This window comes from Rhincodon typus, chromosome 37 (assembly GCF_021869965.1).
Source record: "Rhincodon typus isolate 14 chromosome 37, sRhiTyp1.1, whole genome shotgun sequence".
NCBI classification, from domain to species: Eukaryota; Metazoa; Chordata; class Chondrichthyes; order Orectolobiformes; family Rhincodontidae; genus Rhincodon; species Rhincodon typus.
This window is the reverse complement of record NC_063368.1, coordinates 9144311-9162174: the sequence shown is the minus strand read 5'-3', so window position 1 is coordinate 9162174 and position 17864 is coordinate 9144311.

Below are 17864 nucleotides of genomic sequence, written 5' to 3'. Positions count from 1 at the left end.
ATCAGCCCTATGGGCAGCACCAAAGGTCAGTCTCAGCCTGAAAACTTCAGCACTGCGGTCACAGAATCCCCACAGCGTGAAGCAGGCCATTCAGCCCATCAAGTCCACAGCAACCCTCCACTCTATAACCCAACCTTTCCCACGGCCCATCCCCCTGACCTGCACATCTTTGGACCATGGGAGGAAACCCACACAGAGACAGACAGTCACTCAGAGGCTGGAATTGAACCTGGGTCCCTGAGGCAGCAGTGCTAACCATTGAGCCACTAATTAGGATGGGATGCCATCTCTGGCATCCAGAGTGAGAAATGGCAGGCAGGATAAGAACAGGTCAAAGAGCAAAATGTAAACTACACCTTCTGCTGGAAGGATAATTCTAAAGAGGAGCATTAAATTCATATTGACTTAAAATGAACTAATTGACTGTCACAGTGAAATCCCCATGGGAGAAGTGTGAGGTGATGCATTTTACACATAAGAACATTGAAGGACAATATAAAATGGGGGGTACAAGTCTAAAGGGGATGGGGAAGGAGCAGAGGGACATAGGCATATACGTGCACAGGTCATTGAAGGTGGCCAGACAGATGGAGACAGCATTTAATAAAACACACGGTTTAGTAATAGGGACATTGAGTACAAGAGCAAAGCAGTCATGTTGAACCTGCACGACACACTCGTTAGGCCTCATCTGGGCTATTGTCCACAGTTGTGGGGCACCACATTATACGAAAGATATGAATGAATCTGAAAGAGTGCAGAAGTGATTTCAACAATGATTCCAGGAATGAGAGACTTCAGTTATGAGGCGAGATTGAAATTAGGACTGTTCTCCTTAGTGAGAAGGAAGTTGAGAGGAGATTTGGCAGAGGGTTCTAAAATCATGAGCGGGACTAGGTATAGTAGATCGGGGGAAGCTGTTCCCGCTCGTAAAAGGACAAAGAATGAGAGGGCATAGATTAAAAGTGATGTGCAAAAGGAGCAAGGTTGATGCTGGAAAATCATTTTCACTCAGTGATCTGTTAGGGTATGGAATACACTGGCTGGAAATGTGGAGGAGGCAGGTTCAGTTGAGGTATTTAAGAGGATATTGGATGGTTATTTGGATAGAAATGGTATGCAGGAATATGAGCATAAGTCCAATTTAATTAACTGCTTCTTGTAAAAAAAGTCCCTCCAGACCTGGGATATCAGCTTCATTACTCTTCTCTGGACTGCGTGCAATGTCAGTATATCTTTCCTCGGATAATGAGATTGAACTGTTCACAGTAATAGAGTTTTTGTCTGACTGGTGTCTTGTTAGTTTGACTTGACAAGACTTTCTTATTTCCATTCCTTTTGAAATAAGGGATGACATTCCATTTGCTTTCCCTATTATTTGGATGACATCATTGTGAACATCTTCAAGAAAGGCGTTAGAATCCTTACAGTGTGGAAAGAGACACTCTCCAAAGATCATTCCTCCCATACCTACGCCTATTCCCATAATCCCACATTTCCCATGGCTAACCCGCCCAGCCTGCACACCCCTGGACACTATGGGGCAACTTAGCATGGCCAATCCACCTAGTCGGCACATCTTTGGACTATGGGAGGAAACCCACGCAGACACGGGGAGAATGTGCAAACTCCACACAGAAATTTCCCTGAGGGTGCAATTGAATCTGGGATCTGAGGTAGCACTGCTAACACTGAGCCACTATGCCAATCCCTTGCTGATGCATTCATAACAGTACATAACAGAATGGGCCTTGGACTAACCATGCATTAGAGAAGTGTCCTCTATTAGACTACTCCCGCTGCACAACACTGCTCCTTGACTGTTGAGACCCACGGGCAGTTTCTGGACAATGTGGATCGGTTACCATACCTCTCAATGAGGGCAGACATTGACGATGAAATTCACTATCACCTCCAGTGAGCCAGAAAACCATTGCTGTTTGAGAAATAGAGCGCTTATTGACAAAGACCTCAATCCTGATAGCAAGCTCACTGTTTACAGGGCACAGTGTTACCAGGCCCCCCATGTGCAACAAAAATTTGGACAATGTACAGCAGACACTCTTAAGAAATGTCACCAATGAATCCTCTGAAAAATTCTGCAAAGCCAGTGGAGGATAAATATTACAATATCGGTGTCTTCTCTCAGGCCTCCATCCCAGTGTTGAGACATTTGTTCCAGTTCAATTCGTCATTGTTGGCTGGTGTCTAGATTATAAGGGTTAACTAGCGATTGCTATGTTCACAGTAAACTTTAAAAAAGCAGAATTCCCAGCGTACCTTTTATGCCATGAACACTGAGAATGGGAACTTGCCAGAAAGGCCTTGGGAGCTATAAAGAATTAATTAGGAGACAGAAGCAGGGGATGGAGTAGACAGAAAGGAGTTGAAGCAAACAGCCCTTCGCCTGACAAAGGAACAGTGCTCCGAAAGCTTGTGATTTCAAATAAACCTGTTGGACTATAACCTGGTGTTGTGTGTGATTTCTAACCTTGTCCAACCCAGTCCAACACTGGCACCTCCACATCAAGCAAACAGTAACAGGGCTAGGGCATGTTAAAGGGTTTTATTTGGGTAAATTAAGGTATTTACCTAAGATAGGAGACATCTGTTTATTGTACAAATTATGTATCGACAAGGTTGGAATTCAAATAACAGAATGTTCTTTTTAAATTCATTCTACTTTTTTATATGGGGCCAGCATTTTTTACATATATCATGTGATCTCTGCCTTTTATGTTTAACTATTGACACTCTTTAGCCTATTGTCTGCACTCAGTATACGTGGAGATTTTCCATATTCTTCATTGTGAACAATATCTCCACACGGCTTACCCTATGTCAAACGCACCCTGTTCTCCCAGATTTCTGTATGGCACATTCAACAATTCAATGAAATAAAGATCGCATTTATATACAAGCTTTTACAGACTCAATCGAAATTATTTCCTAGCCTTGTCTCACTATTAGTCTCTGAGTCATCTCTCATTTTGCTTCCTTTATTCACTCACAGGATGAGGGCGCCGCTGACCAGGCAGCATTTATTGCCCATCCCTAATTGCCCAGAGGGCAGTTAAAAGTCAACCATATTGCTGTGGGACTGGAGTCACATGTAGGTCAGACTTAGCCATAACCGTAACCCTGACCCTGACTCGAACACTAACCTTAACCCTAACCCTGACCCTGATCTTAACTCTTACTCTGATCCTGACCCTGACCCTGACCCTAACCCTATCATTGTTTTGTAAGGACAATTAGGGATGGGCAATAAATGCTGGTTTAGACAGTGAGGATTAGGGTTATGCATAGGGTTGGGGTTGGGATAAGAATGACGGTGAGGGCGAGGGCGAGGGCAGGATTAATGTGAGCACTCCTTGAACTGCTGCAGTCCTTGCCGTGTTGGTGCACCCATGGTGCTTTCAGGAAGGGAATTGCAGAACTTTGAACCTGCTGTAGCTCCAAGTCATGGTAATGTGTGTCCAGCAGGGCTATCTGTAGGTAATGATGTTCCCACACATCTACAAACTTTGTCTTTCAGTTTGGTTGGCCGTGGACTTCAGTTTGGATGGATCTAGCGAAGGGGCCTAGGTAAGCTGTTGAAGAGAACCTTGTTAATAAATCTGCCTGTGGTCACTGTACATCAATGATGGAGGGAGCACTGCTGAGGGTGATAGGGTGCCAGTAAAGTACAGAGCTACACTGCTTACCTTTCGTTGAAGCTGTCCTCATCCAGCAAATGGAAAGTAAATCATTGCACTCCTGACTGTGCCTTGTCAATGGTGGACAGGCTCTGTGTGAAGTTCAGAGGCGAGTTACTTCCTGCAGATTTCCCAGACTCTGACACGTTCTCAAAGTCTCAGTATTTACTGCGAGTACAGAGGTGAGTTACACACTACAGATTCCCCAGACTCTGATCTGCTCTCATAGTCTCGGTATTGGTATGGCTGGCCCAGTTCACTTTCAAATATTGAGAGGTTGAAAAAACAGGGAACAGTACAGGTTATTACATTTGCCAAAGAGCTAACAAAACCACAACGTGCTGAATGGCCTCCTTGCAAAATGCTATAAAATGGGTACAAATCATTTGGTTTAATAAAGGGCAGACAGCTAAAAAAAGTTAAGAGAAAAACAGAAAGGAGCAGGAAGAGATGAGGAGAATAGAACAGTACAAAAGCATCCCCAGTGACTATTTCAAGATCTCAACAACAATATGCTTACTCTATTTGCAGAGACAGAATCTTATGTGGAATGCTTCATCTTTCCTTTAGTTTTAACTCGACTTAACCAGTTTCAAGAGGAGGAAAATTGAAACATACAGTACCTGATGGACCTTTCAGAAAAGATATCACCTTACTGAATGCGTTTTATCTTGAGTAGTTCAACATGTTCCATGTTGTTACCTTGGCTGGAAATGGCCCCTAGAGCTACTGAAGTGATCTTAGAAATATATCCTTGTTCCTTTGTTGTCATTGGGTCACAGACCTGGAGTTTCTAGTATCTTTCTGGCAGCACAGGACATGGAATGCAGCCATTCTAGGTTTGAGCCTGCTAATTCCTCACCTCAACAATTAAACAGTGGCAATTAATTAATTAATTCACCAGTGACACTCACACCTCTGAACACTTAAGTGCATAAAATGGCCCTTTTACTTTTCCTAAGCAATCTTACACCATTGCAACATGCCAATTCATTATCAAAGTTTTATTTTTAATTATAATCAAACAGTAACTAAACAAACCCATTAGCAACAGTGCATGACACTCTATCATTTCAATTTAGTTTTCCAGTGGAAAATAATTCCCTTATTATACCCTTGATGAGAATGGAGTGACAATATTAGTCTGTTGTGGTGACTTTCCAATAGCTTATTGTAGCCTTTATTAAGGATAATTTCAGTGTGGATTTAAACTGTCATTAACACCATTTTCATTGACGCTACAATAAATGTAATTTGAAAAGATACAGATGGGAGCATTGGAGTGGAGTACTGCAATTTAATCTTGGAGTTCAAACAAAGTTCAGGAACCATTTGAGCTGCACTCCCTGGCTTTGCGAAATCTTCCAGTCAATTGCCACCATGCCCGATCGATTCAGATTTCTTCATCTCGGTGAGGGTTTTTGTTATCTATGACTGTTGCTCCTAAATGTTGGATGTTCTCCATATCCCATTGCAGGGGCAGCACTCAAGCTGTGGCCCATTATGGACAGAGTTGAGATTGTCAGGGCCAGCTCACACGGCAGGTATGGTGAGAAGACAGAGATGTGAGGAGCACGCAATGGGTCAGGCAGTCCCTATGGAAAGTGATTGACTTGGATGTGTCAGATCTTGTGAGTGGGATGCCGAAGGAAGAAGGGTTATTGGTTGTGTAACATGACTATCCAGGATTAAATCTAGAAACCAGGTTAAAAGTGAGCCATCTGACCTCTCCAGGGTCCAGTTTGCCTGGGTCCTATCAAATTGAATAACTAGGGCTGGAGAAAGGGTTTTAAGCTAAATGTGGACCCGGGGTAGGGTTTTAATGTGAGTGACTGTAGAAAGTCGAAGTAAAGGTATAATTTGGAAGGAGTAATTTAACAAGAACATATTCAGTGAACACACGACACTAGGAGTTTCGGTGGGACAAAGGGACATTGCTGTGTTTGACCATAGGCACGGTGGCACAGTCGTTAGCACTGCTGTCTCACAGTGCCAGGGACCTGGGTAACTAAGGCTCTTGAGTAGACTTGTATCTTGGGTTGTGGGTGTTGAGGTTGGTTGGCTCGCTGAGCTGATTTGTTGTTCCGCAGACGTTTCGTTAACCTGCTGGGTAACATCATCAGTGCAGCCTCTGATGAAGTGTTGTTGTATTTTCCCGCCTGGTATTTAAGCTCTGGGGTCCGTTGGGTTAATAACCTCATTTCCAGTTTCTCATCACAGTGGTGTATATATAGGGTCTAATTCTATGTGTTTACTGATGGCCTTCTTGGCAGAGAACCAGGCCTCTAGGAAATTCTGTTCTCATCTCAGTTTGGCCTGTCCTAGGATCCTGATGTTGTTCCAATCGAACCGGTCGTTCTCCTTATCCATGTGAATGGAGACGCGTGAGTATTGGTCGTGTCTTTTTGTTGCCAGTTGGTGTTCATGTATTCTCGTAGCCAGTTTCCTTCCTGTCTGCCCAATGTAATGTTTGTTGCAGTCTTTGCATGGAACCTTGTATATTACGTTGGTTCCATCCATAGTGGGTAAGGTTCTTGTTAGCAGTTGGCGTAGGGTTGATGTAGGTTTGTGTGCTACTCTGATGCCCAGTGGCCAAAGGAATCTAAACTCATAGAACAACATATTATAAACAACATAGAAACAACATTTTCGCCGGCATCAAATTCACCAGGGAAGAAAAAAGAACAAACAGCTCCCATTCCTGGGCATGATGTTAGAACACAGGGCCAACTGGGAATTTCAAACCAATGTATACAGAAAGGCCACACACATGGATCAAGTCCTAAATTTCTACAGTAACCACTGTAATGGTCACAAACGGAGTTGCACAAAAACACCGTTCAAACAAGCCACAACACACTGCAGCAACGTAGAACTACACCAAAATGAAGAAGAATACCTTCACCAAGTATTTAGAGACAACAGATACCCAAACAGCTGGGTCTGACGATGCCTGTCACACAAACAACAGGAAAATACAGTATGCCCCAACACATTGTCACGTTACTGTACATCAAGAACGTATCTGAACTGACCACGAGACTGCTACTCGAGGTGAATTGCCTCATACCCTTTAAGGACTACCTGAATGGGCACTTGGCATGTCATAACATTCAAGGCTAAGGGCCAAGTGCTGGTAAATGGGATTGGTTGAAGGTCAGGTGTTTCTCATGTGTCAGTGTAGACTCGATGGGCTGTAAGATTCTCTGTTAGAACAAGACAATAGTGCAGGATAATGAAATGGTAATATTAAACAGAGCGTCATAGGAAGAGGCAGAGCATATAGGCATCCAGACTTGTGAGTTGCTTTAGCTCAGCTGACTGCCTTTCTGATGCCAACAGCATTGGTTCAATTCCCACTATCAACTGAGGTTACTATGAAGGATTCTCCTCTTCCCTCCCCTGAGGTGCAGTGACCCTCAGGTTAAACTGCCAGCACTCATAGAATCCCTACAAGTGTAGAAACAGTCAATCCAGCCCACATCAACCCTCCCAAGGGGCATCCCACCCAGACTCACACCCCCTACATTAGCCATGGCTAACTCACCTAGCCTATACTTTCCTGTACATGATGGACAATTCTAAGCTGTGGGAGAAAACCCTGTACAGACTTGAGGAGAACATGCAAACTCCAAACAGACAACTGCCTGAGGCTGGAATTGAACCTGGGTCCTTGGCACTGTGAGGTAGCAGCACTAACCCCTGAGCCACCAGTCATCTCTCTCCCTCTACAAGTGCAGCCCAATGTCCAATAGACTGATGTTTGCACCAGCAACCAAGTTAAGGGTAGGAAAAATGGTAAGCAGAATTAAAGTTTCGGGGTCCAGTGACCCTGTCACAGAATGCTGGTCAGTTAGCTTAGGTGGTTAGAGTGGGGTGCTAATTATACCAAGGGCTTCCTGTAGTGACTTCCAACTGAGACCATAATGCTTTAGCTCTGAGGAAGGGTCACTTGACCCGAAACATTAACTCTGATTTCTCTCCACAGATGCTGCTAGACTTGCTAAGTTTTTCTCGCAATTTCTGTTTGTGTTTCTGATTTCTAGCAGTTCTTTCCATTTTTTTCTCATTTGGAAATAGATTCCACATAATCGCCAATGGCATAGGGGCAACAAGAAAAGGTGGTTCTGCATAGATGGCATGAGGAGCTTGGCACCAAATTAAGAATCAGGACTTTCCTGGATTATTACCTGAACCCCACGTAAATCGATATAAGACAGAGCAGATTATAGAGATGAATGAGAGGCTCAAAGGAGACATCAAAAAAGTTGGATTTGTTCTCCATTGAGAAAAGAAGGCTGGGAGGAGTTTTGATAGAAGCTTTCAAAACCTTTAGCGGGCTGGAGAGAATAGATATAGAGAAACTGTTTTTGTTTGGAAAGGAGAGAATAAGAGGCCATGGATCTAGAGGGGTATGCAAAAGAAGCAAGGGTGATGCAAGAAAGATACTTTTACACACAGCCAGTAGTTAGGGGCTAGGAACTGCCTGGAAATGTGATGGAGACAGGTTCAACTGAGAAATACAAGAATGGCGTTGGATGATTATTTGGTTAGAAATGACATGGTGTAAAGGCAGGAAATTTGCATGAGGTAATAGGACCGGTGCTGGCATTATGGGCCAAATGGCCTCCCACTACACCATAACAATAGGGCAGCACAGTGGCTCAGTGGACCCAGATTCAATTCCATCCTCAGGTGACTGTCTGTGTACAGTTTGCATGTTCTCCCCATATCTACGTGGGTTTCCTCCTACAATCCAAAGATGTGCAGGTTAGGGTGGATTGGCTGTGCTAAATTGCCCCATAGTGTTCAAGGATGTGTAGATTCAATGAGTTACAGGGGGATGGGTCTGAGTGGGATGCTGTGAGGGTCAGTGTGGACTTGTTGGGCCAAAGGCCCTGTTTCCACACTGTAGGGATTCTATGATCTGTGAATAAGACCTCTCCCCCCGCTCCATTAAACTCAAAAGTTTGTGATTTGGGGTTCCAGTTGGAGTCTTTTTTACCGCACTTAACCAAAACCAACCCATTTTTTTGATTGGGGGTGTGGGAGAGCTAAAACTGTCCTCGCCAATGTCTTTTCGTTCTCCTCCTGATGAAAAGTTAACTCCAATCTCTCCCTCCAAGGACACCAGATGCTGAGAGCTTCCAGACTTCTCTGGCTCTGATCTCCAAACTCCCTCACTCTCATTATTTTACTTCCACTTAGCAGTGGAGCCCACTGCTCAAGGTTTTGAAATGTCCAGGGTGGTAGAGGGAGGGAGGCCCAGTTTGCCGTCAGAAGAAGTGGGGGGATAATGGGTGCAGTGCAATCCCAGTTCCGTCCTATTTGCGCTGGCCCTGGAAATCCTGGTGAGTGTCGGTGTGGGGAGAATTGGGAGAAGGGCTGTTCTATGTACGTAATACCCCTCCTCCCCATTTCAAAGATCAAAGGGGGTCTGACGAGATTAATTCTATCCATTGCACCTGCCATACACATACACAATTGAATCTGCTTTCACTAACCATTCAACTAGGTCAACACCCAACTGCGTAAAACATGTTTTCTTTCTTGTGTTGCTTCTGGTTTCTTTTTTAGTCGATTACCTTGAGTTGATGGTCTTGAGTTCCTGAGCTTTCTGTCACTGGAAACAATTTCTCCTCATTTACTCGCCAAAACACCTCTAACAAACCCAGCCTTAACTGGTTTGGCAATGGGGGTGATCATGAAAGCATGTCTGCTTCTATAGTCAGGTTTGTCCTCTATGTCTGGTTTGGTTAGTCACCTCAGTAAAGGTTTGGATGGTAATCCTTGTCTACCTACTCCACTGGTAATCTAAACATGGACACAATTAATGCTGAAAGGACATTTCCCCTCATGGGAGAATCTAGCACTAGAGGGCACAGTCTCAAAATTAAGGCACACCAAGTTAAGACTTAGATGAAGAGGAATTTCTTCACTCAGAGGCTCGTCAGTCTTTAGAACTCATTGCCACAGAGAGCTGTGGGGGCAGAGTCCTTCTGTATGTTCCAGGCTGAGAGAGGTAGATTCTTGATCAAAATAAAAACCGAAAGAACTGCGGATGCTGTAAACCAGGAACAAAAACAAAGTTGCTGGAAAAGCTCAGCAGGTCTGGCAGCATCTGTGAAGGAGAAAACAGTCGGGGAATCAAGGGTTATGGAAAGTGGACATGAGGAATATTGGATCAGCCGTGATCCTATTGAATGGTGGAGCAGGCTTGATGGGCTGAATGGTCTACTCTTATTCTGATGTCCTATGGCCTTAAGATAGAAACAGAGAACATAGGAGCATGAATAAGCCATTCAGCCCTTCAGACCTGTTCCAGTGGTCAGTATGAACACAGCTGATCATCCACCTCAGTATACTCTTAAAGGAGCACTTTGCCCATGGTAAAATAATTGCAACGGTTTATTCTCTCTATACTCAGTTGGCTGGGCGGCAAGTTTGCAACATCGAGTGTTACCAACAGTGCAGGTTCAATTCTCCACAGTGGCTGAGATTACCACAAAAGACTCTCCTTCTCAACCTCTCTCCCCACATGAGGCATGGTGACCCTCAGGTTAAACCCCCACCAAGCATCTCTCTCTGATAAGACAGCAGCCCTACAGAATCATAGGGTCCCTACAGTGTGGAACCAGGCCATTCGCCCCATCAAGTCCATACTTGATTTACTTTTATCCTTTACTACTTATTACAGATATAATTTGAACCTAAGTCTCCCTAGGTACAAAGTGAAACTTGTCTCTCAGTCTCCAATTTAGACAGTCCTGCTTATGTGCGATTAAATCATTTAGTAAATGAGCATTAACCCCTTAGTTCAGGTTAACCTCCTCACTACAACAAGAACAGATCCATCTTCATCATTCTGTAAGTACGTGAAGTATTTAATTCCAGTTAATTTGATTACAGGGGTTGAGGAGTGACCTTATAGAGATTCATAAGATCATGAAGGCCATGGATAAGGTGAATGACAGGTGTCTTTTCCCTAAAGTGGGGGATTTAAAGATTAGGAAGCATATTTTAAGGTGAGAGGAAAAAGATTTAAAAAAGACATGAGGGGCAACTTTCTGACATAAAGAGTGTCTCGTGTGTGGAATGAACTTCCTGAAAAAGTGATGGATGTGGGTCCAGTTACAATGTTTAAAAGACATTTAGATAAGCACATGAATAAGAAACGTTTGGAGGGATATGGGCATGGAGCAGGCAGCTGGGACTAGTTTAGTTTGGGATTATGTTTGGCATGGACTGGTTGAACCGAAGGGTCTGTTTCCACGCTGTATGACTCTGTGACTTGGTCAACATCCTCTCTAAAGGACGTTTTCAAAGGCTGGTGCCTGAGAAGTGGACAGAATATGCAACCTGGGCAACAACCAATATTTTATAAAGGATTTGCATAACTAGTTTTTCACGTCATGAGGCCTGTTTCTTTTTCTCATCTTTGCATAAATTGTGTGAGTTCAAGTCCCGCCCTACAAAGGCAGGGTGTGCCTTTTAACAGACGTCAGCCTCCCCCTCTCTCCCTATTTATTTCAGAACACCGTTCCCCTCCCCCATCCCTGATGAAGGGTCCAGGCCCGCAACGTCAGCCTTCCTGCTCCTATGATGCTGCTTGGCCTGCTGTGTTCATCCAGCTCTACACTTTGTTATCTCAAATTGTCTTCCCACTTTCAAGGCTTGTCATATGTACAACCCTAGGCCTCTTCAATTCCTTGCACCACAATCAAAATCATTTTGTACTGTCTCTCTTCACCATCTGTAACAGAATGAATCACGTGGGCTGCAGCGGTTCAAGAAGGCAGCTCACCACCACCTTCTCAAGGGGGCAGGTGGGGACGGGCAAGAAATGCTGGCCAGGCAGTGATGCCCACATTCCACAATAAAAAAAATTCCTACCCCTCTGCCTTAAATTTTATTGTGCATATGTCTCTCCATATCACTATTTGTCAATTAGGATTTAAAAACAAAAGTTAGTTTCACAACTGTTTTATTTGATTAAATTAGAAACTCCCCATCATGGTCAATGTTCAGCCAGATTCTACTGTGGCAACAATATCTGCCATTTCATAGAGTGCCCACAGTGTGGAAACAGGCCCTTCAGCCCAACAAGTCCACACTACCCCTCTGAAGAGGACCCCACCCAGACCCATTCCCCTAATTTCCCATGTCTAACCCACATATCCCTTGACACTATGGGCAAATTTAGCGTGGCCAATCCACCTTAACCTGCACATCTCTGGACTGTGGGAGGAAACTAGAGCACCCAGAGGAAACCCACACAGATACAGGGAGAATGTACAAACTCCACACAGACAGTCGCCCAAGGGTGGAATTGAACCCAGGTCCCTAGCACTGTGAGGCAGCAGTGTTAACCACTAAGCCACCTTATTTGTTACGGTTGCTCTGGCTTCCTCTGCCTCGGAACATTTTTGCACCCACAATAACAAGGGGTAACAGGAGCCCTTGGTACGCAAACTGACAGTGCTAGCAATTAGGTATCTCCTCATCAGCAATGAGATTTCAAGATTGGGAAGTAAACTCGGGAGGCACACAGGAGAAGGGTGAACTTAACTGGAATAAATCAACATCAAATCAAGTACTCAAAGAAGGAAAGAAAGACTGAATTAAGAGAAAGAGAAAAGCAACGAGACAGCAGTGAAAGATTCAAAACATTTGTATATATTTTGAGATAGTAAGAACTGCCGATGCTAGAGTCTGAGATAACAGTGTAGAGCTGGATGAACACAGTAGGCCAGGCAGCATCAGAGGAGCAGGAAAGCTGACGTTTCAGGTCGGGACCCTTCTTCAGGAATGGGGGAGCGGGGAAGGGAGCTCTGAAATAAATAGAGAGAGGAGGGGTGGGGCTGGGGAAGGTAGGTGGGACAGTGATAGGTGAGTGCAGGTAGGGAGTGGAGGGGATTGGTCAGTGGGGTGAGAGTGGCGGATAGGTGGGAGAGGAGATGGACAGGTTGTGTCAGGTCAAGGAGGCGAGGATGAGAGGGAGGGTTGGTCATGGGATGAGGCCGGAGGGGGCTGGGGAGATTTTGAAATTGGTAAAGTTACTGGAGGAGCAGCACCTCATATTCCGCCTTGGGAGCCTACAACCCAGTAGTCTCAATGTAGACTTTACCAGTTTCAAAATCTCCACACACCCGGCCTCATCCCACGACCAACCCTCCCTCTCATCCCCGAGTATAAAACGTGAAATGTATTAAAATCTTCCTGAAGGATTCAAAACGCGAAGGAACACATCTCTGCACATAATTATACACTGCAGTGTAATTGAGGAAGATTAATGACAATAAATAGTCATGTAATGTTTAAAAGGTACCTTACTCTCGTAATGATAAGGTTTAACTTGTGCAGTGACTTTAATGTATAACTTATGGTGGCTCAGTGGTTAGCGCTGCTGTCCCACAGCACCAGGACCTGGGTTCAATCCCACCCTTTGGTGACTGTGTGCAGTTTTCACATTCTCTCTGTGTCTGTGTGGGTTTCCTCTCACCAAAGATGTGTAGGTCAGGTGGATTGGCTATACCATAGTGTCTAGGGTGGGAAATACAGGGATGGGGTAGGTGTGGGATGCTCTTTAGAGGATCAGTATGGGCTGAATGGCCTGCTTCCACACTGTATGATTCTGTGGGCAAATGCACTAAAACACATTAAGGGCAATAGCCATTTTTCTGAAAGTTGCATTTAACTTCACGTTTGCCCCTTGTATAAAGTTGCTGTACCATTTAACTCTTAGTAACTGTGAGCATCATTTGACTCACTGCTTTAGGAAACAAATTCTGGCCAAACTGTAATTTTCAATAAAACTATAATGGCTGTGATGTAGGTTAAGCATTAATTCAGCTGAAAGGGAAAATATGATAACTAAGAAATGGACCATACGACCATGAGGCATAGGAGCAGAATTAGGCTACTTGATGGATCAAGTCTGCTCCACCATTCAATCGTGGCTGATACATTTCTCAGCCCCATTCTCCTGCCTTCTCCCATTACCCTTACTTAATCCCCTTTACCAGTCAAGAACCGATCTATCTTTGTCATTAATATACTCAATCGTTTGGCCTCCACACCCCTCAGTAGCAATGAGTTCCACAGATTCACCACCCTCTGGTTGAAGAAATTCCTCTTTAGCTCAGTTCTAAAGGGTCGTCCCTTCACTCTGAGGCTGTGCCCTCCTGTGCTAGTCTCTCCAACGAATGGAAACATTTTCTCCCTGTCTGTTCTATCCAGGCCTCTCAGTATTCTGTAAGTTTCAATCAGATTCACCCTCATCTTTCTCAACTCCAATGGGTACAGATCCAGAATCTTCAAACGGTCCTCATATGACTAGCCCTCCATCCCCGGGATAATTCTTGTAAACCTCCTCTGGACCCTGTGCAATGCCAGCACATCCTTCCTTAGATATGGGGTCCAAAACTGCTCACAACATTCCAAATGCTGTCTGACCAGAGCGTTATACAACCTCTTGTATTCTAGCCCTCTTGAAATGAATGCTCATGTTGCATTTGCCATCCTAACTGCCAACTGAACTTATACATTAACCTTGAGCGAATCCTGTATTAGGACAGCTAAGTCCTTTTGTGCTTCAGATTTCCAAAGCCTTTCCTCATTTAGAAAATACTCTATGCCTCTGTTCTTCCCACTAAAGTTCAAAACCTCACACTTACCCATATTGTATCCCATCTGCCACCTCTTTACCCACTCCCCTGGCCTGTCCAAGTCCTTCTGCATCCTCCCCACTTCCTCAGCACTACCTGTCCCTCCACTTACCTTTGTGTCATCTGCAAACTTTGCAACCATGCCCTCAGCTCTTTTGTCCAGATTTTTAACATATAACGTGAATATTTGTGGTCCAACACTGGCCTCAGTGGAACTCCACTAGTCACCAGCTGCCATCCTGAAAAAGACGCCTTTTATTCCCACTCTCTGCCTTCTGCCAGTCAGGCAATCCTCTATCCATGCCAGTACCTTGCCCCTAACACTACATCAGCTTGGTCTTCCCTCCACCTCAGTTCACTTCTCGTTGTCTGAGCGGACTAGGAGATTTAAAGCAAATTGAATTCAGAGATAAAACTTATGCAGGCCCCTTCTTAGTTTGAGACTAGAAACAGTTTGTTCAGAGATGATGGTAGTCATGTGTTGTAAGAGAACCAGAGCTTTCACCTTAAGGAGGCTGTAGATAAGAGCAAAGCAGTCATACCGTGCCAGGTCAAATCAATATGTATTTTTCAAATCCCTTCATGTTACATGTTGACCATCCCTAATTACCCCTGAGCTGAAGTATTAACCAGACAATTGCAGAGGCCTGCTCAGAATCAAGCATGTTGCTCCATGTCTGAGCTCATATGTCAGCCAGACCAGTTAAGGGTGTTGAGATCTATCCCTACAGGGGGATTAATGAGCCAGATAGGAATTTATAATCATCTTTGAGAGGGTCTCACCCTTATTGTACCAAACTTTCCCATTCAAAGTTTATTAGTTACGCAAGCTCTCATGAGTTGATTTGAACCTGTGACCTCAGAATATTAGCCTAAACCATTAGATTCCAAGTCCAATGAAATTGCCTCAAAGCCACCATCATCTTGTCTAGGATCTGAGCGAATTGAACTATTATATGTCAAGTCAAGCAATAGGAATACCAAAAATTAGAATTTTAAAGCACAGAAGGCCATTCAGCCCAACAAGCACATGCCATATCTTTCTTTGTCTTTCTCTTTATTCGTTTCACTCTCAGTTGGACAGGACCAGATAAATGCGTTCAACATGTCTGATAAGATGGCAGTGGAGTAGGACTTCTGAGCCCAGGACTCGTCTGCTCTGTCGACATTTCATTTTGTTTCTTTTCTTTTATACCTCTCTTCTCTTTTTTTTTGTTGTTCTATTTTGTTTTACATACCTCTTGGTGAATAGCTCAGTTGCAGCGATTGCAACAGCAGTGGAGAGTAGTCCCAGCAGCGCAGACTCGAGTAGGCCCAGCAACGCAGACTCGAGTAGGCCCAGCAGTGCAAACTCGAGTGGGCCCAGCAACGCAGACTCGAGTAGGCCCAGCAGCGCAGACTCGAGTAGGCCCAGCAGCGCAGACTCGAGTGGGCTCAGCAGCGCAGATTCGAGTGGGCCCAGCAGCGCAGATTCGAGTGTGTCCAGCAGCGCAGACTCGAGTGGGCCCAGGAGCGCAGACTCGAGTGGGTCCAGCAACGCAGACTCGAGTGGGCCCAGCAGCGCAGACTCGAGTGGGCCCAGCAGCGCAGACTCGAGTGGGCCCAGCAGCGCAGATTCGAGTGGGTCCAGCAGCGCAGACTCGAGTGGGTCCAGCAGCGCAGACTCGAGTGGGTCCAGCAACGCAAACTCGAGTGGGCCCAGCAGAGCAAACTCGAGTGGGCCCAGCAGCGCAGACTTGAGTGGGCCCAGCGGCGCAGACTCGAGTGGGCCCAGCAGCGCAGACTCGAGTGGGCCCAGCAGCGCAGACTCGAGTGGGTCCAGCAGCGCAGACTCGAGTGGGCCCAGCAGTGTGACTCATGGCTGCTGTGGAGGCAAGTTTGGGTTTCTGGTGGTGTCTATGTCCAGTGCAGAATTATGGAGGTGGCGACGGAGGTGAGTTTGGGCCCAGTACAAGACCCTACCATATCAGCAATGGCTGCATTGGTGAGGTGGGCCTGAAGCGGACTCATGGCAATGGCAGAGTCGAGTTTGGGCCAGTGTGGTACCCAGCGGTGTTGGTGGTGTCTGAATTGGCGAGGTCCATCAAGGATTCATAGCGGTGAGCATATCGGTGGAGGCAAGAAGATGCCGAAGAGTGGGTGACTTTAGTTCCAGCGGCGAAGGCAACTCATGCCTGGCCACCAGACCTATGGCCCATGATGGAGTACATAACCAGAAGGACTGGAAAATTGGACACTTGCTTTATTTCTTCATTTTTCTGTCTTAATATTCTAAATTTTGGCTTAGTTTTATGTGTTTAAATATGGAGAGGGGTGACACTACACAACACCCTTCACTCTATTTAGTAACAAAATACATGTGACACAAAATAAGTCATCAAATCAATATTTGTCTGTCAATCCAACCCCAAAGAAATTGATGCAGAAAAGTCTTCAAATTTAACGCTAGCTGTTGGTTCTGTTTGTCAAACACAAACAAGCTGATGGACACATTGAATGTTGACTCACCTTTAATAAACTCCTTGGATATTGGAGGCCTAGACTTCCTTATCCATCCCAATAACTACTCACTCTTCTCTCACCTTGCGGTACATGATCCTGTCCCAAAACCTGCGACTTCTGCTTCGTCTGAGCAAGAAAATCCTCAGGGAGGATGTCAACGCGATCTTAAGAGATAGGAGCAAAAGTAGGCCATTCAGCCCTCTCCATTCTCCTCCAAACAAGGAGACCATGGCTGATCTGATAAACCTCAACTTCACTTTCCTGCCTATATACGCTGCGGAAAAGTTTCATAAGAGATTTTTTAGAATTCTACCAGGGAGAGACTGCGGAAGACGGAGTTATGTTCCCTCAGAGAAGAGACAATCATGAGGTCATTTACTAAAGGTATCCAAAGTCTTAGAAGAGTGTTGATGGAGTAAATGCGAAGAAGTTGTTTCCTGTGGCAGAACGTTCTACTTCAGGAGTAATGTAGTTTCCAAGAGAACTGGAGGTGACGTGAGTGCTGGCCTGTTACTGTGATCTGGAATGCACAACCTGAGGGGGAACAGGGGCAGTGGTAACTTTCCAAAGGGTATTGGAAAAATACTTCAGGGAAAAGAATCTACAAGGTCCTGGGGACAGTGGAACTAATTCAATTTTTTTTTTCTGAAGATTTTGCACTGGTAATCCAAGCTGAATGACCAGTCTCCTGTCTTTACGCCATACCCCACACACTATTATTATCCAAATGATCATCCAATGCCCAGCTTGAATGAATTAATTGTAACTGCTTCCACCACATTCCCTAACTACTCACCGAGTGAAACAGTTTTTTTTTCTCTCATATCACCCTCTCTTCTTTTGCACATCCCTGGAGTTTGCACATTCTCCCCGTGTCTGTGTGGGTTTCTTCCGGGGGATCCGGTTTCCTCCCACAGTCCAAAGATGTGCAGGTTAGGGTGGATTGGCCATGCTAAATTGCCCCATAGTGTCCAGGGATGTGCAGGTTAGGGTGGAT